This window comes from Polypterus senegalus, chromosome 1 (genome assembly GCF_016835505.1).
Source record: "Polypterus senegalus isolate Bchr_013 chromosome 1, ASM1683550v1, whole genome shotgun sequence".
In the NCBI taxonomy this organism is placed as follows: Eukaryota; Metazoa; Chordata; class Cladistia; order Polypteriformes; family Polypteridae; genus Polypterus; species Polypterus senegalus.
This window is the reverse complement of record NC_053154.1, coordinates 162270035-162293622: the sequence shown is the minus strand read 5'-3', so window position 1 is coordinate 162293622 and position 23588 is coordinate 162270035. Positions and strand designations below refer to the sequence as shown.

The 23588-nt window shown below is 38.5% G+C and overlaps 1 long non-coding RNA gene across 2 annotated transcripts in view; it reads right to left on the bottom strand.

The window, feature by feature from the left end:
* Nucleotides 1-19249, bottom strand: part of LOC120534229 — a 181202-nt gene extending 161953 nt beyond the window's left edge. Inside the window, exon 1 of one of the 2 annotated variants that reach the window (XR_005634706.1) lies at nucleotides 19005-19249. This is a non-coding gene — a long non-coding RNA (uncharacterized LOC120534229). The remainder of the gene's footprint in view (nucleotides 1-19004) is intronic. The other variant, XR_005634705.1, reaches the window with a different exon arrangement.
* Between the last annotated feature and the right edge of the window lie 4339 nt (nucleotides 19250-23588).

Below are 23588 nucleotides of genomic sequence, written 5' to 3'. Positions count from 1 at the left end.
TGATGCACCAACATTGATGGACTGAAAGCCAGAAGTCTACGTGACCATCATCATCAGGTCCTTCCATGAAAACCCTAAATACAAAGAGGACTGTTTGATTTATGTTAGGTAGATTGCCCAGAGGGGACTGGGCGGTCTCTTGGTCTGGAACCCCTACAGATTTTATTTTTTCTCCAGCCTTTGGAGTTTTTTTTGTTTTTTCTGTCCACCCTGGCCATTGGACCTTACTCTTATTCTATGTTAATTAATGTTGACTTATGTTTATCTTTTATTGTGTCTTCTATTTCTCTATTCATTTTGTAAAGCACTTTGAGCTACATTTTTTGTATGAATATGTGCTATATAAATAAATGTTGATTGATTGATTGATCACAAGTGAATAAAAGTTCATTACCAAAGGAATAATCGTCATTATTAATCGTGATAAAAATTTTGAGCAAAATAATCGTGATAATCATTTTTCTGTTATCGTGCAGCCCTATGAGGCACAGAAACCCGGAAGTGAGAAGGACAGGAGAGACATTTTTGTATTTTGAGCACCCCAGTCTTAATTAAACTAGGAATGGGAAGATATTAAAGTCTCACATCATGGTTATACTGACCAAAATTATCATGGTTTTTGGTATTATCATTGTATTGTTAAAGTGTTGCGCAAAAAAAAAAAAAAAACACAACACCTGTGAGGGGAAACAATGCACCCACTGACACTGAAAATTTCTGATGGTACACTGGCTGCTGGAATGCATAAAAGCTTCCTGGCAACCTTCTCAAGGCTAAGTATCTGTAATGCATGGCCCTCTTACCACATCAGTACGTCCTCTTCTGATTGACTGGATAGCAATTACAGTTAACATAAAAGTATGAGACTTGTAATCTGAGCCAAACTTGGGTTCACTTCTGTTTGTGTAGCTACTAGTTACACATCTGTAATTACATTTTGTTTTTCTATTTCAAAGCATTCCAATATACAGTACATCAATAAATCATTTTTTAAGAAGTTAGATTCGATCATAACCTCATTTATTTGGAATTCAAAATATCCACGTATCCAAAGGGTTGCTCTACAAAGACCTAAGGCAGAAGGTGGCATGGATCTACCTACCTTTCAATTTTTTTACTGGACATTGACACAAACAGATGAACGTACACAGGCCTGGGGCCTCATGTATAAACGGTGCGTATGCACAGAAATGTTGCGCAAGAACTTTTCCACGTTCAAATTGCGATGTATAAAACCTACACTTTTCCACGGTACCTCATGCCTTGTCGTATGCAAGTTCTCCGCTCGGTTTTGCAAACTGGCGGCACCCAGCATCAAAGCAATGGTACTGTTCTTGTGTGATTACTCATTATTTTCATGACACGGCTTTATAAATACACAGAAACTAACCGCATATTGTTTATTATTGTAACACATCTGATTGTAATTAACTCGTAACAATATAATGGTCCAGGGAACAGCCATAGTATTCCAAATACCATAACTGCTTTAGCGTTGTTACTCTCACTTCTCCTTCTTCTTCTTCTTCTTCTTCTTTCAGCTCCTCCCGTTAGGAGTTGCCACAGCGGATCATCTTTTTCCATATTACTCTCACTGCACGACTCGGAGTATTTATATCACTGTATCTGAGTGTGAATCACAGCAGCAGCTGATCGGAAAGAGAATTATCGGTATACAGCTTTAAGGACACGCTGTCTCAGCCACTGCAAAATGTTTTAAAGCCTTTCCTGTACGGACCTCGTGGTTCAGAAACAGTTTAATCCCAAGAACTTTAAATGCACTCAATCAATTGCTCCTTGTAGAATGGTTTGTACTTATAAGTACAATCACCCCACTGTAAACTTGCACTACAGTTATATAATCTCACAACCTGGGCCACTTTATAAAGCGCGTATTTACATATGATGACGATATCATTTTTAAGGTGAAATGCAGCAAAATATGTTTGTTAAATTATACACATAAAACTTTAACTTCATTTAAATAATCTATATTCTTCACTGGGAGTGTCGTGAAGGATAGAATAATTAAACATGTACTACGAAGATATTTCACTGTTCCTTAAACATTTTGAAGAATCGGCGCTAAGCTTACAGATGGCTTAACGTCTATTACAGAGCTGATTGTGTGGCGATCGGTTACTTGGGGAAAGAAAAGCACTGACTGCAGTGACGGCTACGCCAATATATATTGAATATAAAACAGAAAGAGAAAATAACACAGCTAAAAACGCAGCGACAAATTTCGACAAAAGATAAATGCTTGTCATGAGCACGAGGCTCATGAAACACATGTTTAATAATGTGCTTTAGCTCCTATCATCATGAAAATGACATCACGTATACATCTCAGTATTTTAGTTATTCAGAGAGCTGTAATATCACAAATGTAATGGACTCTGTGTCCAGTTGGAGGAAGAGAGCCAGTTTAAGAAGCAAGTAGTGATTCACACACATAGAGCACATACGAGTAGAAGATCAAATACAAAACAAAGCATTTAACGTGCTACTTTAATTACGATGTAATTTTGAGAAACTGGTTAAACGATTTTAAGATTAAGTTTATAATGTTCTACTAGATGACAAAATATACTACGTGATTAAAGTGGAAAATTCGAGATTAAAGTTGACATTTTGTGCTTTTTCCCCACCGTGTGCCTTTTTTCTCTGTACCCTAATAAACTTTCATATGACACTCAGACAGTGGGCTTACAACTCTTTTCACAGCAACTTTGATATGTGACTTCTTTTTTTATTTCCGGCACTGTGCGATTTTGTGAATGTGAGCTTTCAAGTTTCTCCAACACGTTATGTCACTCGATCAACTTCATTTTGTTGATTATACCACAGTTTATTTGAACAAATAGTATGTTTTTCCTTTGCCTCCACTTGGTATTCGCTGAAATTCTTATATTTTCCCCGTGCTTTTCCCATTGTCTTTTCACAGAAGGCTGCGCTTAAGGGCGATTTATATTGATTTGCATATTCAAATAGGCGTAATTCTGGGAGGATTTGGGGCGTTACATAATGCGCGTGCACGAAGCGTTAGTTTTCACGCTGATCGGGATTTATGTAACGGAAGGATGTGGAAGTTGGAGTACGCATAGATTCCTGCATCTGGATTTTTCTGTGTGTAAACACATTTCGGCTTTTGTGCTTACGCCATGTTATAGTGCGAGTTCTACGCACGGCGTTATACATGAGGCCCCTGGTCCGCAACAGAAATAAAATCCTGCAGTACTTCTTTATATCCCTTGCTTTGTACACCAATAAATAAAAGCTATCACCAATATTTAGGGTGGTCCAGATCTAATTATGCAATTTTCATTACACTAGTGGTGTGCGAACTGACGACAAAGAATCGTCTTCACGCCGAACTGGAATCGTCCCCACATAAATCAAAGTCATCCAAACGATCTGGATCTGCATAATTAGATCTGGACCAACCTGTACTAACAACCGAATTGTGCTTCATTCACTCAGAATATGGAACCAATGTAGGAAGTACTACCTGTGGCACCCCTGCATGATAACCACTTTTTTCCACCCTCTCAAACGTTTTGAGTGCAGTTTTTGATGTCTGGAAAACATCTGGGATTAAATCACTTAGTGATCTGTACATAGACAACATCATCGCATCCTACAAACAGTTACACTCTAAATTTACCTTTCCAGCAACACATTTCATTCACTGCCTTCAAATTCAAAACTTTGCTAAACAAACCCTGCCCAGTTTTCCTCACCTCCGAGCTACTTCTATTCCAAAAAAACGATCAGTCTTGAGGACTCCGACTGCATTTCTGTAATATACAAAAACATTTTGAAGTCCCTGCCTTTCAAAGATCCCAGAGTACAGTTGGAAAAGGCTCTCTCACTCAACATTTCAGAAAAGGCATGGAAGGCAACAATGCACAGAATTCACTAAAGCTCCATATGCACAAAGCATAGTTATTCAACTTAAAATCATCTATCGAGCACATCTGTCTCATTTAAAATTGTCCAAAATATTTCCAGGGCAAGAGCCACCCTGCAAATGTTGCAATTGAGCTCCAGCCTCACTAGGCCGCATGTTTTGGGCCTGCACCAAATTATCATCATTCTGGATCAAAACCTTTAAATGCCTTTCAGACAGCCTTTGGGGTTACAATCCCTCCTAATCCATTAACAGTTGTGTTTGGTGTACATCCAGATTGGCTTAAAGATGAGAAGGACAAATAAACTGTAATTGCCTTTACTTCACCATTGGAACGTAGACTTATCTTGCTCAACCAGAAGAATACTAACTCACCTCTTCTAAGTCAGTGGGGTAACTGATGTTATATATTATTTCAAATTGGATAAAATCAAATTCTGACTTAGAGGATCTGCACAAGAATTTTTTAAAACCTGGCAGGATCTAATCAATAACATTTTTGAATAAGCATTTAAATGGAGGAAGTGGATGCTTTTCCCGTTTTTTTCTTTATTTACTAGCCATCCCCCGCGGGTTCACCAGCGTAATAGTGAAACAGGACAGTGAGGAGGGCGCGACCCAGCTCTCTACTCCTGACGTCATTTTTCCCCCTCCCCTCGGCCCACAGCCTTTGTCTCGGTTTAGCACAAAAATATCGCTGCTGCTATGATTCTTAACAAAATGATAGAAGTTGCAAAATCAGCCATAATGTTCAAGCACATTATAAAAGAAAACAAGATTTAAATCTGTTAAGTAGTTTTCTCGTTCGCTAACTAAGCGGAGTGAAGGTTACGCCCCGAGGCAGACACATGAGTGAGGAAGAGGAGGCCCAACGAGTCTCTCTCGAATTTGCGTTAATAAATCGGTACCGCAAGCAAACTATGATACTTAGCGCAACATAAAAGACACAAAATCAATGGAATGTTCAAGCAAATTATAGAAAGAAAAAAAAAAACAACAGATCTAAATCTGTTAAGTAGATTCTCCTGAAAATTAGGCAGACATATAAACAGGTCTAAAAAACTTCACACTTGGACCCCGAAATTTTTAAAACCGTTTCTTAGTGAGCACCTATGGGCCATGGGTAACCTACATTCCAAATTTCAAGTCCCAAGTCCTCATGGTTCACTAGATTTCATGATAAGTGAGTCAGTAGTATTTGGCATATATATACATATATATATATATATATACATACATATATATATATATACATACATACATATATATACATACATATACATACATATATACATACATACATATATATATATATATATATATATAAAATTTATTTATTTACTTATTTTTCCTACTATTAAAGTTTTACTCTGTTGGCCTAGCTCTCACTCTCATGGGTAGGGTCGATTTGAACTTAGTTTTATAAAATTTGATCTGCTTGTATGGAATGTGATTTACTTTTAATAAACTCAATAAAATATTATAAAAATAATAAACAGATTTTGTATGCTACGTTTGATTTCAATGGTAGTGTTCCGTCAGATGGTTGTTTTAACGCTATTGCCTATCCAAAAACTCTTCAACAGAGTTTATCCATATATCTCCAGCAAGTAATTCACTTTTTGGGATAGCCTAAATGCATGAATACTGCTGCTCTGGAAAACTACTAATGTTATGAGTTTATATCTGATGGATTGCCTACACTTTGTGGTTTTATATTAATTTCTCAGAGGTTTCAAACAAACTATAAATAAACTGCAAATATTGCACTATGTACTGTATAGTACAGAGCTTGGGATTCATTTTTTTTTTTTAAATGGGGGATTCCCCTTAAACTTACAACAAGGGGGATTTCAAACTCAGTGGGTGAATTCAAAACACATTGGGGGGTGTAGCAACCCTCAGTTAAAAAAGCAATCTGATAATATTTTAGGTATTTCTGTAATGTCAAAACTTATTCTTTCTGATGTTTATAGAAGTTTATAAAATGTTTAGTAGATAAACATATCAACCAGTGTTTCAAATAACTTTGGCTTAGGTGGCATAGTAGTGCAGGCAGATTAGCATTGCCATTTTACAGATCCAGTAAACTTGATTCAAACTACAAGTATCTGCGTGGAGTTTTTAGGTTTTCCCGGAGTCTTGTGTTTTTTTTTTCTCTCTCTTCTGGGTACTCCCGTTTTCCTCCCACATTCTTGAACCCTTATAGATTTAGTTAAATGGTACCAGTACGAGTGTGGGTGGGTGCATGAGTGGGCAGTATTGAGCACAATTCAGGAAAAAGGCCTGGATAGGGTAAGCTCTCGCTCAATGCCCCTTTGAAAAACAATAACAGAACATAAAGGCAATTTGTTGTATCATAGGGAAAGGTGTCTTAAAATGTGCACAGTGTGGAGCCGACCCGGAAACAGACAGGAGGACATGTTCTTCACCACCACACGTATTTATTATATACAATATATACAATAATTGGTCACTCAGACCCAGTTCAATTAGTGCACAAACCCCAAACACACAGTCCTGGCCACAAAATGCCTCTCTTCGGGCCGCCTCCACTCTCCTCACGTGCCTTGTCCTTCTTCCACCCAACTCCAGCCTTGAATGAAGGGAGACGGCCCCTTTTATACACTCCCGGACGAGCTCCAGGTGATTCCCGGCATTCCCCTCTTGGCCACGCCCCAGCGTGGCAGAAGTGCCGGCTGTTCTCCTGGCAGCTCTCCGGGGGTCCGTCTAATTCTTCCCCCAGCACTTCCTGGTGTGGCGGAAGTGCTAAGGTCACAAGTCCCCAAGGCATTGGGGCGCCTCCTGGTGGTGACCACGGGCCCCTACAGGGTGGGGCTTCCATGCCCTGAACCCGTGGCCCCCAAAGCAACCAGGAAGGCGGCCCCCACTTGATCCCAGATAGGCACACGCCCACTTCAGGTCCTTTAAAGCGTCCCAGCTGGGTCATGGCCCCTGGCATCCTCGACAACATTTATCTGTTGGAATATGCTTCTACTTAGTGTTTGGACAGCCAATGCTACAGCCAATTTCTTGAAGTTTATCCATGAGCACTGTTCATCTTTTTGTCTGTCAATGAATGTATTCCTCAGTTTCAGTTTTAAATGTACAGTAATCCCTTGCTACTTCGCGGTTCACTTATCGCGGATTCACGACTTCGTGGGATTTTAAATATAGTACTGTAGTAGTATTTCCTAGTCTAAGAACAACAAAACAAGGTTGGTGACTACGTACGTTGTAGCACGGGCTGCGATTGTCACATGGGAGGGAGACGACAAATCACAGCTTTACGCTATCTAATCGGGCCTGTGATTGGTGCTTTGACTGATGCCTAGATCCCACAGTATCTCCCCTTGTCATTCGCTTCAAGCTTTCTCGCTGAGCGGTTTACTTTACAGTGTGCTGTGTGTGATTTTTTTGTGGATTGTGTTGAACTTCGCTTCAATTTTCACACCCTGCAATGGCTCCCAAACGCGCTCCTTCTTCCAAGGCTGGTGCTGAGCCTAAGTGACAACGAAAAATGATGACGATCACTGAGAAGGTGAAACTTCTGGATATGTTAAAGGAAGGGAGAACGTACGCGGCTGTGTGGCCCGCCAATATGGCGTGAACGAATCCACCGTTCACTACATCAAGAAGGATGAGGCAAACATTAGGAAGACGGCTACCATTACCTTTCAAAAGTCGGCGAAGAGAGTGGTTACAGCTCGTAATAAAACGACCGTCCGTATGGAATCTGCTTTGGCCGTATGGATAGCCAACTGCCGAAAGAAGAACAGAACATTGGATTCGAACATTATCCAAACAAAGACGAAGAGGCTGTAAGAGACCTTTGCAGCTAAGGAACCAGAAGATGACACTGGCGACCGCGAAGAAGATGAAGAAGAGGTAGAAGATCCGCAACCAGGGACCTCCAGTGATTCACCACGTAAGAAACGGCAATTTTCTGCTAGCAAAGGGTGGTTTGCAAAGTTTCAGAAATGCTACGGCTTAAAAAGCGTTTCCCTGCAAGGCGAGGCTGCTTCGATCTTACGTGAATGAAACGTTCAAGAAAATTACTCCAAAGGTGCATATCGGCCCAAAAAAGTTTTTAATATGGGTGAGACGGGCTTGTTTTGGAAAAGAATGCCGTCGTGAACTTTCCTGTTCAAAGAGGAAGCAAAAGCCTCTGGCTTTAAAGCATACAAGGATCGTGTGACCCTCGTGATGTGTGGCAATGCTGCGGGATTTTTGTTAAAGCCAGGGTTTATCTACAAATCAAAAAACCCAAGGATTTTAAAAAACAAAAACAAGAATCTGCTTCCCGTACATTGGATGTACAATGCAAAAGCCTGGATGACGAAGATGCTGACCTCCGACTGGTTCCACCAGTGTTTCATCCCGCAAGTGAAGGCGTATCTAGCAGAGAAGGGCATGCCATTCAAAGTCCTTCTCATTATGGATAACGCTGGTGGTCACGCTACTGATCTGTTGTATTCGGGGGTACAGATTGAGTTCCTGCTGCCCAATACGACGTCACTAATTCAGCCTATGGATCAGGGGGTTATCAGGGCATTCAACACCCTATACACGATGAATGCCTTAGCGAACCTGGTTTCTTCCATAGATGCCGCCCAAGAAGACGACGATTTCAACTTGAAGGCATACTGGCGGCAGTACACAATTGCTACGTGCCTCCAAAATATCCAGAAGGCATTACAAGAGATGAAGCCTGCCACCGTTAGCGCCAGCTGGAAGAAGTTGTGGCCCGAGGTTGTTTACGACGACAAAGGATTTACACTTGCCGAAACACAACACTTGGCAGTACAGAAAGCTGTGCAGTTGGCTGTGATCATTGGAGGTGAGGGCTTTGCAAACATGACTGCGGATGACGTCAACGAGCTACAAGACTGCCACTCCCAGCCGCTAAACGACGAAGACCTCGAACAGTTGATGAAGTCGGCGAGTGAAGAAGAAGAAGAAGAGCAGCAAGAAACAGAAGAAGTTGTCTCCCCAACTGGCTTGACTTTGGAACGGCTGCTGAGATCTGCAGATTGGCTAAGGATCTGCAAGAGCGGTCACAGGAATGGGTCAACGATATGGTTCAATCGGTCCAATTTTGCAATAAGATCGATGACTTCATGACCGCCTACAAGCTGCTCTTCAACCAGAAAAAGAAGCAGCAGCAGCAACTGCCGATCCACAATGTTTTTTCAGCCTCGCAAAAAAGAGCCAGTTCCTACAACTACAGATGCACCTTCGGAAACCGTGGAGGAGGTGCCCCAGAAAATGGCACAGCCGTCTAAAGAGACGTAAAATACAGTCATCAGCTGCACAGTAAAAAAGCCATCATCATCCTTCATCGTCATCATTTTTACTGCGCAGCATATTCATCACCATCATCACGCGGCAAGTGTAAACTTATCTACCAATTTCATATTGCTATTATATTATTGCTATCATATTATCTACCGATTTCATATTGCTTAGCAGTTGTCCCTGTTATTAATAGAGTAAAGAGTGAGTTGTAAACAATACAGGGAGGGTTTAAAAACGTCCGAATACACGTTAAATAATTAAATAAATATGGTGTCCCTACTTCCCGGAAATTCAGTTATCGCGGTCGGCCTTGGAACCTATCTCAAGTGAGGGATTACTGTAGTTAGTCCACCACAGACACTCATAAGTTTAATCACAATGTAGCAACAAATTGGCCGCGGTCTGTTTTTAAATTAAAAAAGAGCAAAACTAAATACAAATTCACTATTTAATCCAAGTCAATTTCTTGAATGCTTGTATCAATTTTTGCGCAATAATATACATCACCCATATTTTTGGCTTCACGTTAAGAAAGTTTAGTTTCTTCTAAAGCACATTTTAAGCTTAAGTGTCCCATCTTTGATTCCTGGTGTGCATTTGCGCAGCTCCATTGAACAGACAACAGCCAAACTGCACAGCTGCCTGTGCAGGTAAAGGGCAACTGTAACAGGGAGGTGACATTTTATGCATTCAAAGTTAATAAGGAATAAATAACAAAGAATGCATAATTATAAAATAGTGATTTATAAAAAAAGAACAATATTTTAGCAACAAGCAAGACATATTGCTTACCAAATAAATATATGCATGACATTAGCACATTAGAAATCAAAATTCTCTGGGTTTCAAGCCCTGATGTGATATTATTTAAAATGTACATCACCTCATTCAGTCAGATCACTCTATTTCAAGTGAGTGTGTTTATGCCAATGTCTGCAATTCAAGTTTAACCCTTGGTAGATTCAAAAGGCTGAATGTAAATGTTACCTATTTTAAAACTTGCAATAGTGATTTGAATAAACAAAATATATGGATCTCTTGACCTGTGCAATAAATAATGCAGACATGGGTAACACAAACATGAGCAATTTGGACAGGATGAAGAGGTCCTCCAGTAATAATTACTTTACCCCACCTACTAGGGTAAAACTAACCTTATCCAAATATGGCTTCAGTCCTCTTCAATGGGTGAAAGAGCTCTGAACCACAGTCATTGTCTTTTCCCAACGTGTCATTAAGATATTAGGTGCCCAATATGCATGTACGATTAGATACTTTTTTTTGTAGAAAAAGCTTGACAGTGTTTTTAATGCAAAGCAACTTTATAAAAAAGGGGCAATTGACAATGGTTACAGCGATAACTAAAATGTGAAGTGGTGTAATAACCATCACCAATTTATTTTGCCTATAACAAACTATTTTGGAAAAATAAAATCAGAATAATACAATTGCATAATACTGCAAAACTGAAAAATAAATGTCAATACTGCAAAACGTAAACTGTGCCAAAACAATAGTATCATGAGCCAAGTATAAGGATATCATGTTATTGTAGTTCTGTGAGGAAGTGCCAGTGTCTCTGTCTGGCACTCCCCACCTTGGAAATTTATAAAGTATCACAGATTAAAGTTTCTTATAAAAACAAACAAAAAAAAAAAAAATTTATTATTCTAACTGCATTAACAATTGGATGTATGTTCAAACAAATTCCTGTGTTACTCCATGTGGTGTGACTATCTGAGTCCGCTTAAGGGCAATGCAAGTGGTGCAGAACTCGGGATTTGTTTAAAAAAAAAATTTTTTTTTTTAATTGCCCCCATTCTCCTTTATACAGCAAAGAGATGCTGCACAGACCATGCTTTCATTGTGTAACTGTTATTTTTAGGAGAAAAATAAAATAATTCTGCTTTCACTGCTGGTCAACCTCAGTAAATAAAAAGGCTAAAGATATATAAACAAACAAACAAGTGTGTGTGTGTGTGTACCATTCATGAACCATCCATGACTGGCTTCTGCCTAATTCTCAAAGCTGCCTGGAGAGGCTCTGGCAGCTGCAACCCTGAGCTGGATTAAGTAATTAACCTGGATTAATCTTTTTGAAGAAGGCTATTTGCAGATACATATTTTTTTTCTTCTTGTTCTCTCAAACCTCTTATTTCTAGAGTGCATGGGAAAACAACAGAACTCAAGATAGCAAATCAAAATATCTAAATGTGAAAAATGAACTTAATTAAAGTCATAAAAATGTGGTTAAGACTCTCATACAAACCTTTTGTTTATTTGTAGTGTGTTCCTGATAAACATGACTTATACAAACTTTAGTTTACTTAATGTGTGCTATAAATTGATTAAAAATAATCCACAAAAAGATAAATGTTAGAAACAGTATATTTTGTAAATCTGTTCTTTTATGACAAAGCTGCCATCCATTACAACAGTCAATGAAGCACATTCATACTTACACATATCTGGCCATTTCAAAGCAGCTAATTAGTGTAGCACAAATCTTTTAGAGTATCTGGAGAAAACCTACAAAGGCACAGACAGAATGTACAAACTTCCCACAGGCAGGGTGAGCAAGAAATTAAGGCCAAGTCTATGGAGCCATATGCAGCAACACTAACCACTGAACTATAACATGTTTGAAATATCAAACAAGATCCAATTAACACATTTTACTTGTCAAACAGTCTATATGCATGTAGCAACCTGACGCTTTCCAAGACTTTCAAGTTAAGATAATTCTTAAACAAGTAAAGGCAGACTTAACTTTGTTAATTAAAGAATAGATCATAGATTTATTCAGACAAATTCAATGAAGCTAAAGTCTTCATGGAAAACACTAACTCTTACATATTTGAATCCTGAAAATAGCAGTTAATATAAATTAATTAATTAATATAAAACAGACCAGATATGTATGTTAGTCAATAAGAGGAGGTAAAGTATAGTAGTCACTTAATAGAAACCCTGAAGAAAGAAATTTTATCCAGTAGTTTGTTATATTGCAGCCATTTGCTAAAATCATTTAAATACATTTTTTTCCCTCATTAATGTACACACAGCACCCCATATTGACAGACAAAATAAAAGAATTTTTGAAATTGTTGCAGATTTATTAAAAAAGAAAAACTGAAATATCACATGGTCCTAAGTATTCAGACCCTTTGCTCAGTATTTAGTAGAAATACCCTTTTGAGCTAATACAGCCATGAGTCTTCTTGGGAAAGATGCAACAAGTTTTTTCACACCTGGATTTGGGGATCCTCTGCCATTCCTCCTTGCAGATCCTTTCTAGTTCTGTCAGGTTGGATGATAAATGTTGGTGGACTGCCATTTTTAGGTCTCTCCAGAGATGCTCAATTGGGTTTAAGTCAGGGCTCTGGTTGGGCCATTCAAGAACAGTCACAGAGTTGTTGTGAAGCCACTCCATTATTTTAGCTGTGTGCTTAGGGTCATTGTCTTGTTGGAAGGTAAACCTTCGGCCCAGTCTGAGGTCCTTAGCACTCTGGAGGAGGTTTTTGTCCAGGATACTTGTCCAGGTCCCTGTACTTGGCCGCATTCATCTTTCCCTCGATTGCAGCCAGTCGTCCTGTCCCTGCAGCTGAAAAACACCCCCACAGCATGATGCTGCCACCGCCACGCTTCACTGTGGGGACAGTACTGGACAAGTGATGAGCAGTGCCTGGTTGTCTCCACACATACCGCTTAGAATTAAGGACAAAAAGTTCTATCTTGGTCTCATCAGACCAGAGAATCTTATTTCTCACCATCTCAGAGTCCTTCAGGTGTCTTTTAGCAAACTCCATTCGGGCTGTCATGTGTCTTGCACTGAGGAGAGGCTTCCGACAGGCCACTCTGCCATAAAGCCCTGACTGGTGGAGGGCTGTAGTGATGGTTGACTTTCTACAACTTTCTCCCATCTCCTGACTGCATCTCTGGAGTTCAGCCAAAGTGATCTTTGGGTTCTTCTTTACCTCTCTCACCAAGGCTCTTCTCCTCCGGTAGCTCAGCTTGGTCGGACAGCCAGCTCTAGGAAGGGTTCTGGTCGTCCCAAACGTCTTCCATTTAAGGATTATGGATGCCACTGTGCTCTTGGGAACCTTAAGTGCAGCAGAAATTTTTTTGTAACCTTGGCTAGATCTGTGCCTTGCCACAATTCTGTCTCTGAGCTCTTCAGGCAGTTCCTTTGACCTCATGATTCTCATTTGCTCAGACATGCATTGTGAGCTGTAAGGTCTTATATAGACAGGTGTGTGGCTTTCCTAATCAAGTCCAATCAGTATAATCAAACACAGCTGGACTCAAATGAAGGTGATCTCAAGGATGATCAAAAGAAATGGAAAGCACCTGAGTTAAATATATGAGTGTCACAGCAAAGGGTCTGAATACTTAGGACCATATGATATTTCAGTTTTTCTTTTTTAATAAATCTGCAACAATTTCAAAAATTCTTTTTTTTTGTCTGTCAATATGGGGTGCTGTGTGTACATTAATGAGGAAAAAAATGTATTTAAATGATTTTAGCAAATGGCTGCAATATAACAAAGAGTGAAAAATTGAAGGGGGTCTGAATACTTTCCGCACCCACTGTATGTGGCTCTAAACAGGCTAGGATAGGCTCCATCTCTTGGAAACTCTGAAAACGGATTGAGACAGCTCAGTAAATTGATACATTATTTATATACCAATGGAGAACCAAGAAATAAAGTGGTTTGTTTCACCATTTAAAAGTAGCAGCACTGCCAATTTCTTTGACTAAGCACAAGACATCTATTAAGATATGACTACGTACAAGGACAGTCTGTTAAATAAAAGGGCTGTGGCCTCAATCAAATGCACACTAATCAAGCAAATGGTTAGATTTTGAGGCGAGGCTAAATTATGGGTATGGCCAAAATTATTAGTCTTGACCAAAGTGGCATTTAAGGATCGCGTCACTGAAAAGCTCCAGACCTTGCCATCATACAGCAAGCATATTATGTGCAAAGTCTGACTGTCTGCTGTATTCTCTTATACGTCTGCATTTAATTTAGGATCTGGTCTCAAAAGCCATGCTTCAGATGATGGAGATCATGAATGTAAAGGCTCAAGTCATATCTATCATTACAAATAAATTTATTGGAATTAGGATGTAGGGAAACATAAGATGTTCTTGTTCCAGAAATATGAACCTATGTGTATTTTTACTTTATTACTCATCAACTTTGATGATCCTTCTTAAACTTCATGTAGGCCTTCAGTTTCCATAAACCTTCATTACATACAGGACCTTTCCTGGTGCACATTCACAAAGCATTCACAAAACACATATGATTATAGATCTCAAGAATCCTGTTTATTACCCTTTATTATGATTATTACTGAAGCACATGGTAATATCTGTTGTGCGGTAATGTGTCTTATCAACTTTATTACCCATCCAGACACACTATGCCTCATATTCTCAATTAAAAATGTATTTTGTTACATCTGCAAAGGAAGATTTGTTTTAATCAACCAAATAGATCTGTATGTTACAAATAGAATACATTGTATTTGAGGCACAAAATGCTTCTACCCCTCTCCAGTTGTCTTGAAAATAAAAAGTTCAATCAAGATGAACATTTACAGTGGTGTGAAAAACTATTTGCCCCCTTCCTGATTTCTTATTCTTTTGCATGTTTGTCACACAAAATGTTTCTGATCATCAAACACATTTAACCATTAGTCAAATATAACACAAGTAAACACACAATGCAGTTTTTAAATGATGGTTTTTATTATTTACGGAGAAAAAAAAATCCAAACCTACATGGCCCTGTGTGAAAAAGTAATTGCCCCCTGAACCTAATAACTGGTTGGGCCACCCTTAGCAGCAATAACTGCAATCAAGCGTTTGCGATAACTTGCAATGAGTCTTTTACAACGCTCTGGAGGAATTGTGGCTCACTCATCTTTGCAGAATTGTTGTAATTTAGCTTTATTTGAGGGTTTTCTAGCATGAACTGCCTTTTTAAGGTCATGCCATAGCATCTCAATTGGATTCAGGTCAGGACTTTGACTAGGCCACTCCAAAGTCTTCATTTTGTTTTTCTTCAGCAATTCAGAGGTGGATTTGCTGGTGTGTTTTGGGTCATTATCCTGTTGCAGCACCCAAGATCGCTTCAGCTTGAGTTGATGAACAGATGGCCGGACATTCTCCTTCAGGATTTTTTGGTAGACAGTAGAATTCATGGTTCCATCTATCACAGCAAGCCTTCCAGGTCCTGAAGCAGCAAAACAACCCCAGACCATCACACTACCACCACCATATTTTACTGTTGGTATGATGTTCGTTTTCTGAAATGCTGTGTTCCTTTTACGCCAGATGTAATGGGACATTTGCCTTCCAAAAAGTTCAACTTTTGTCTCATCAGTCCACAAGGTATTTTCCCAAAACTCTTGGCAATCATTGAGATGTTTCTTAGCAAAATTGAGATGAGCCCTAATGTTCTTTTTGCTTAACAGTGGTTTGCGTCTTGGAAATCTGCCATGCAGGCCGCTTTTGCCCAGTCTCTTTCTTATGGTGGAGTCGTGAACACTGACCTTAATTGAGGCAAGTGAGGCCTGCAGTTCTTTAGACGCTGTTCTGGGGTCTTTGTGACCTCTCGGATGAGTCGTCTCTGCGCTCTTGGGGTAATTTGGGTCGGCCGGCCACTCCTGGGAAGGTTCACCACTGTTCCATGTTTTTGCCATTTGTGGATAATGGCTCTCACTGTGGTTCGCTGGAGTCCCAAAGCTTTAGAAATTGCTTTATAACCTTTACCAGACTGATAGATCTCAATTACTTGTGTTCTCATTTGTTCCTGAATTTCTTTGGATCTTGGCATGATGTCTAGCTTTTGAGGTGCTTTTGGTCTACTTCTCTGTGTCAGGCAGCTCCTATTTAAGTGATTTCTTGATTGAAACAGGTGTGGCAGTAATCAGGCCTGGGGGTGGCTACGGAAATTTAACTCAGGTGTGATATACCACAGATAGGTTATTTTTTAACAAGGGGGCAATTACTTTTTCACACAGGGCCATGTAGGTTTGGATTTTTGTTCTCCCTAAATAATAAAAACCATCATTTAAAACTGCATTTTGTGTTTACTTGTGTTATATTTGACTAATGGTTAAATGTGTTTGATGATCAGAAACATTTTGTGTGACAAACATGCAAAAGAATAAGAAATCAGGGAGGGGGCAAATAGTTTTTCACACCACTGTACTTATTACGGAGCTAAATTAAATTATTTCATCCACCTATCCATTTATAAACTGCTTATACAGTTTTTGGTTTAGGGAGACATACCCTATCCTGGATACACTGGAAAGGTCAAACTACCCATGGACATACAACAACAACAACATTTATTTATATGGTACATTTCCATACAAAATGATGTAGCTCAAAGTGCTTTACAAGAAGAAAAAAGAAAAAACATAAAATAAAATTAGGCAATATTAATTAACAAAGAATAAAGTAAGGTCTGATGGCCAGGGAGGACAAAAAAAAAAAAAAACTCCAGGGGGCTGAAGAAAAAAAAAAAAACTAAATCTGCAAGGGTTTGGAGGCCACAAGACCACACAGTCCCTACTAGGTATTCTGCCTAACATAAATGATCTCAATAAGACCTCATGGTTTTCAGGCTTCACATGGAAAAATTTGCACCACAGCATGCTCAAGGACACCAATTCATACAGGGCCAGTTTAAACTTGAAAGAGAAACAGAACAGAGGGAAATTTGGATGTTTTAATTTACACAAGGAACTTCCCTTCTGTATGATGAGCCTTTTGCTCCAAGTCTCTCTAAATTAGTGTTTTTAATTAACTACATTTTAAATTTCTGTTTTAACTATGTAGTACTAGGTTGTTGTACCGTGTTAGCCATTATGAATGTAGAGGAAAGCCAAGCAAAATGACACCTTTTATTGGCTAACTAAAAAGATTACAATATGCAAGCTTTCGAGGCAACTCAGGGCCCCTTCTTCAGGCAAGATCTTGCCTGAAGAAGGGGCCAGAGTTGCCTCGAAAGCTTGCATATTGTAATCTTTTTAGTTAGCCAATAAAAGGTGTCATTTTGCTTGGCTTTTCTCTGTTTTAACTATGGTAATCGGGTCTTCAAGCTTAACAAAACAAAGAGTAATTAATTAACATGAAACAAATGATTGAGATGTGGAAGGTAAAATAAAACATAAAGCTGATATAAACATAGGAATAACATGCAAACTCCACACAGGGTGAATAAACAACTCAGACCCTGTAGCGTTACAATGATGATGATTTTTGTGACCTTACCATATGGTACTAATGTACAACAACAAACTTACTACATTAAACCCCAGCACAAACCACAAGATCAAAATGAAATGCTTTGCCTTTAAATGTCATTTGCTTTTTGACAGCACTTGGACTTAATTTCAGCAGTGGTTTTAAAACACCTGATACACGTAATTAGCTTTTTTTCTTAGTGAAGAAAATTATGATTTACAAGACGATCCGATAATCCAATCCAGAAAAGAGCCTCGCAGACTCCTTATCCCTATCAACAAACAGAGAAAGCCTGTTAGCTATTTGGTACTATTAAGTCGACACAAAGGGGGGTTGGGGGGCGTTCATTATATTGGGGATTCTAACCGATTTATTGTTTCATTAAACTAGAAACTGAGTTATTGAAGTGAACCAGTTAAAGTGGTTATTACATTTTCCTTATAGTGTGCTCTTTGAGATCGAACTGTGGATGAATCTACTAAATGAATAACATTTTTAGAAGTTTATTAAAATGCAACGAAAGAACTTGGGCTTGCTCAGAGAACTTCCAACATACTAAAACAGAGTCACAACCAGTTAAAAAAAGTGATTTCGTTACTGCTATATACTGTAAACACGTTTAGAACAAAGTCCTTGTTAGTGTTTTCATTAACAACAAATACGTACAACATTACACAAATATATTTAAGGCAGAAATATGGACAAAGGCTGTGGTGGCGGTAGCTTTTTCTAACCAATACGCAACACAAAATTTCAACCACGTTCTACCTTACAGGCATAATCGCAAAGTGAAGTTGGGCTACATACACAAAAGTAAATTGTGGCCGTTCCCGTGAACTGAATTAGCATCCTACACCACTGTGTAACATCGGCAAGTTCATCTTTGCGTCACTTCGGTGTAAAACTAGATATTATCATACTGTTTAATACTATTTAGCGTGAAACACCAACATTAAAGGCCCTCGGTGCCTGCGGGATTCACTGTGCTTTGTTTTCACCCGGTTTTCAACAATGAGACCTCGCGAAATTTTCACAGACTCGCACCGAAACGTGCCAACCCCCACCTAAAAAAACATCGAATTGATCGCCAAATCATAAATACATTAACCAAAACAGCAATCGGTAACAACCAATGGGTAAACCAAACAAAATAATAGCGCCTAACGCCCACTTCCATGGCAATACTGATACAACAATGTCTATATTTAAAAAAAAAAAAAAAAAAGAAATAAAGTGTAGATTCCCGGCACCCCCAACGCGCTTCGTTACAGTGCAACTCCCTGCTGTATCAAAGTTGCCAAGTGTGGCTGAGCTCTTTAAGAAAAAAGGAGCTGGATTTTGCATCTCTCCAAGGCTTTGTCCGATATTTTTACTTTATGGGTGATAAAGGAAAAAAAAAATTGAACCCAAAATGTCATCTTATATCAGTCTATTTCTATCCAACGTAACAACGTTACTCGCATTCCACAACCCCCTAATTAACTACAGAAAAAAAACAAAGAAAATGCTATTTTTTCTTACCTGAATAGCCCGGACCTTAATGTGTTTTTGTCGCTTAAGTGTTCTATTTTATTGTAGCTATATCCCCAGAAATGGTTACGTCGGCCAAAGAAAAAATAATAATGGAAAGGATAAAAAAAAATGAAGCGGTGTCAACTACCACTTCTTTCTTTTTTTTTTTTTCACCGAAGCGCTCGTCCCACAGTCACATAACTCCAGCTAACAGTTAATTTTCAGTACAATCTAACTTGCCTCTTTAGCCCCGCCTTCACACGTCTTCATTGGCTGATGAAAAACGATTCTCTAAGGCTATTTGTCTATCCATTTGTCATTAACATACACTAAGGTTCCAGACCAAAGTAACTCGACGCATGGATACGAGCGATTTTAAGCAGCAATGCGTAGAAAGTGGCCGGCTTATTGCTAAGTAGGTGGACTCTCTGCTGAGTACACGTGTACTTGCGAGAAGGTAGACATTAAACTGAAACGTAATTCGTATATAAACAAAACGGACGCTGGTTTATCGATATTAGGTGCGGATTTTTTTTTTGCGGATTTAATACGTAACGCGTGTTCTTCACGCATAGTGCCTTACTAGTCAGTATGTATGATTTTTGTTTAAAAATAATACTCTGCATCCAAAAGAGTAATCTGTCCATGGTTTACTGTTGTCCACCTAAAACGTGAATTGTACCAGCATGAATGCATAAAATGGTTTGCAAAGGTACGTTTATCTCGGCTCACGCACACGTAACATTTCCTAGACACTAAAGAATGGCATCACTTCTCCATCAAAACCAATAAATTATTTTCGAAGGAAAGGGTGACCCAACCTGTTCCCGCATGGATGGCATGCACTAAGGTGCACTGTCACCACACTCGTAAGGTCAAGAGCAAGTCACCTGATATTCCAGCATTTAAACGGTAAAATATATCTGCTACATGGAGTCGCCATCATCTCACACAAGATCGCATCGCACCTTCCTTCTGGAATTACATAAACTTGTCAAATGATGCATAGGATTCATCTCTCAAATGACGTTTTAAAAGCTTTTTTTTTCTCGTGCGTATTATGCTTCATCCTTGCATTTACTTTAAGATAAAAGTTATACTTTTTGATACCTCATTCAACATTTGTATAGCTGGTGGTACATCTGTCTGTCTTTGTAACATTAACCACCTTAATCCATATTAACAACACCCAGGATTCGCTAGAGTTTTCATACCAGTGTAACATCTGTGGATGATGCCATCTCCCTCATCTTGCAAAATGTTCTTGGACATCTGGAAAGAAAAAGGATGCTGTTCACTGGCTGTAGCTCTGCAATACGTTGGCTGGGTGTTTGATTAAGAAGACAGAAAAAAAATAATTCCTCCATGCCATTCACTGCAAGGCTGCTGCCTCAGCTCACTGCAATGCAGTCTATTCACTTACAATGTGTAGCAAATCATGAGAGCAACAGCATAAACAACATCACTTTAATTGGCTTCTTCAGTGACAATGACGAGGCTGCCTACAGGAGGGTGGTAAAAGACCTGACTGTATGGTGCCATAACAGCAACCTCTCTCTGAATGTCAATCAAACAAAGAAGGTCATTGTTGACTTCAGAAAGAACAAATGCAATCCACTCCACATCAATGGCTCCCCTGTTCAGACAGTTAAGAGCTTCAGTTTCATGGGTGTCCAAATCACCAATGAACTTTTATGGTGAGTCAACACCACCTGCCTACGAAAAAAGGCCAATTTTCTTGAAGAAGCTAAAGAGCTTTGGGGTGGGAATCAAAACACTAATGAACTTTTACCAATGCACTGTTGAAAGTACTCTATAAACACAGTATTAAACACATCATGGTGTGGTTTAGTAACCTAATTTGTCAAGACAGCAAACTCTTCCAAGGGATTGTTCATATAGCTTCTAAAGTAATTGGGGCTGATCTTCCACTTGGATGGCTTCATGCCATGTGCTTTACCAAATATCTGAGGAAAGGTGAATCCATCATCTCTGATGACAGCCATCCAGCTCATCCTCTGTTTTTACTTCTCCCTTATGGGGATAACTACTGAAGCCTCACCACTCACTCAGCTCACTTCAGCATCAGCTTTTCCTCCCAGTTATAATGTCAATGAACTCCCAGTAACCTGATGCTACCTGCCCTGTATTGTGTACTGAACCCACCCTCTGGTTTATGTGTAATAGTACTGTACATTACCTCTTTTTTAAATATTTATTTATTTATTTGTCTTATACTACTCTTATTTATTTATACATTACCGCAACAGTGGCACACTATTTTTACTATGCTCTTGCAGTGTATGTGACAATAAAGATCTCTAATCTCTGATCTCTAATCTCTAAGTGCCATCATGCACACACACACAGTATGACTTACAGTAATGTAAGCACAACTAATTTCCATTGCATTAAGCTGTTGTTTAGTATTTACACATTTAAAACATACAAAATGAACTCTGTCTCTTAACACATTTTCTGTATATTCTTTTTTTAGTAGATAAACATGAGACGTCAGATATCCAAACAAGATAAGATACACAAGTTGCTCAGTAATTATTCCAGCCATTTATTTTGCTGCATGCATTTACTATGTGCAGCACCAGGTTTTTGTATTTTCTGGTTGGACACTTTTCAAGAGATAAAGAAAATATAAAAACATCAGATAATGTCTGTTTATGTTATATTTACCCTTTTTACATTGCTCTGCAACATTAGTGTTCACTCTTTTCTTTCTGCAGCTTTTTTATAGCTATCATATTCTACTGTAATAGGGGGCTATGAATTAAAGTCCTAGTCAGTGGCATTTCAGCTTTAAGGGGCAGCAGCTCCAGATGGTGTGCAAAATTAGTAATTAGCTTTCTTCACTAAATCAAATTATTGTTAAAATGTTTATCCCAACCTTCAACTTTGTCTTCTCAAGAAATAATTTTTAAATTTTCCATCATATGCTTGTCTTTCTTATCTAGGAAATATTTATTTTTGAAATATGTGAAATTGTCTTTTTTTGGGTGCTGAAAGTCTGTTTCCATCTGAAGGTGCTAGCACTTTTGGCTTTGAGTGTTTTAGGTGTACCCCTTTGTATGTGCGTATATAATCAGCCTAAATTATTTCAGTTTAGTGATGGGGCTTGAAGGCTAGAAGCACCTTATTCTCAGCATTTAAATGAGGGTTGTCTTTTTTTTAACTACTGTATACTTTTATTCTTCCAGTTCAAGCTTTTCCCAGTCAGAGCAATGCAGCACATGCCAGCAAATAGGTGAAAAATGTCCAGTACCATGTGTCCTTTAAAGTTAGTCACAGTAACATGAAAGCAGATCAGTATCAAAGTTGAGTGGCATCTTGATCTTCACCCACCTCTGAGGAGTCCACTGAATAGAACTAAATTTGAAAAAGCCACCAAGAAATTATTATAGCACTGCATAAGTCTTATATTAAGTCAACAGTATGATGCCCTATTTTAAAGAAACACAGAGACCCAGAGAAGAAACAACAGGTATGTAAAGAATCATTTTTACCGAAACCTTGCATTTGAATCATGCAGTGTGTGTAGTCTGTGGATTCTTTTCCATATTATTGAGGCTTGTCCTTTTTCACCTTAAAGCTGTTTGGCTCTAAACTTGTTATAGCTTCAGTTTAGCCAGTACATAGCCAATACATTTTCCTCAGCAGCAGGTGGTTGCAAGGCTCTCAGTTTAATTAATATGTAAATCACAATTGTTGTATTTTGTTACATGAAGATGATGTCAGAGTGTATCATAAAGATCTCATTATAGTATAAACAGACCAAGCACCAGCATTCCAATGTTTGTTTGATTTTTTGTGATGTGAACAGTGTGTAAACTAGCACACCATCAGTCATCAGCAAAAGAGAGACAGATAACTTTACTGAAGAATGCACACATAAAAGAAAATTCTGGTTTGGTCCCACCAGACTTTTCATGCCAAAAATTACTAGCCCTGTATTTGTTAAATATATTAATTTTGCTTACACTATTTTTGCAATTTAGCTCAAAGACAGATGAAATGTTCTTGAACAAATCCACTTTGAAAACATCTAGGCTCCTTTGATCTTATCTGCACCATTTGATTTTTTTGACATCCATTGTTGTTCTCTACTGTATATGCATATAACTGTTTGTCTAGGATTTTTTGATATAAGAATGCTGATGCTCAGTCCAGTGTTGGCTGCTGCCTTGGCTCCTGGGATAGAATATGGCTGTGTGCTAAGCCAGTTCATTAAATGAATCGATAAATGGATAGAAACTTTGAAATTATTACAAAGAAAAAATAAGTACTGTCTTTATTAAATAATAAAGTAAAATGAAATATTGTTTTTTTCTGTTAGAGGATAACTTACTAACTTTGAGTATATACTAACTTTGAGTAAACTTACAAACTTTGAGTATTCTAATACCATTGTGCCTATTCTTTTCTTTTATATTTTACATTTATGCATCAACTTTCAAAACTGAAAGCGGTTTAGTTCACTGCTAAATTTATGGAGAATTTTTAAAGCTTATTTCATTGTGGCCAAATCATCTGTTATACATCTGTGTAAAGTTTTCATATAATGCAAGATGATAAAGGTTG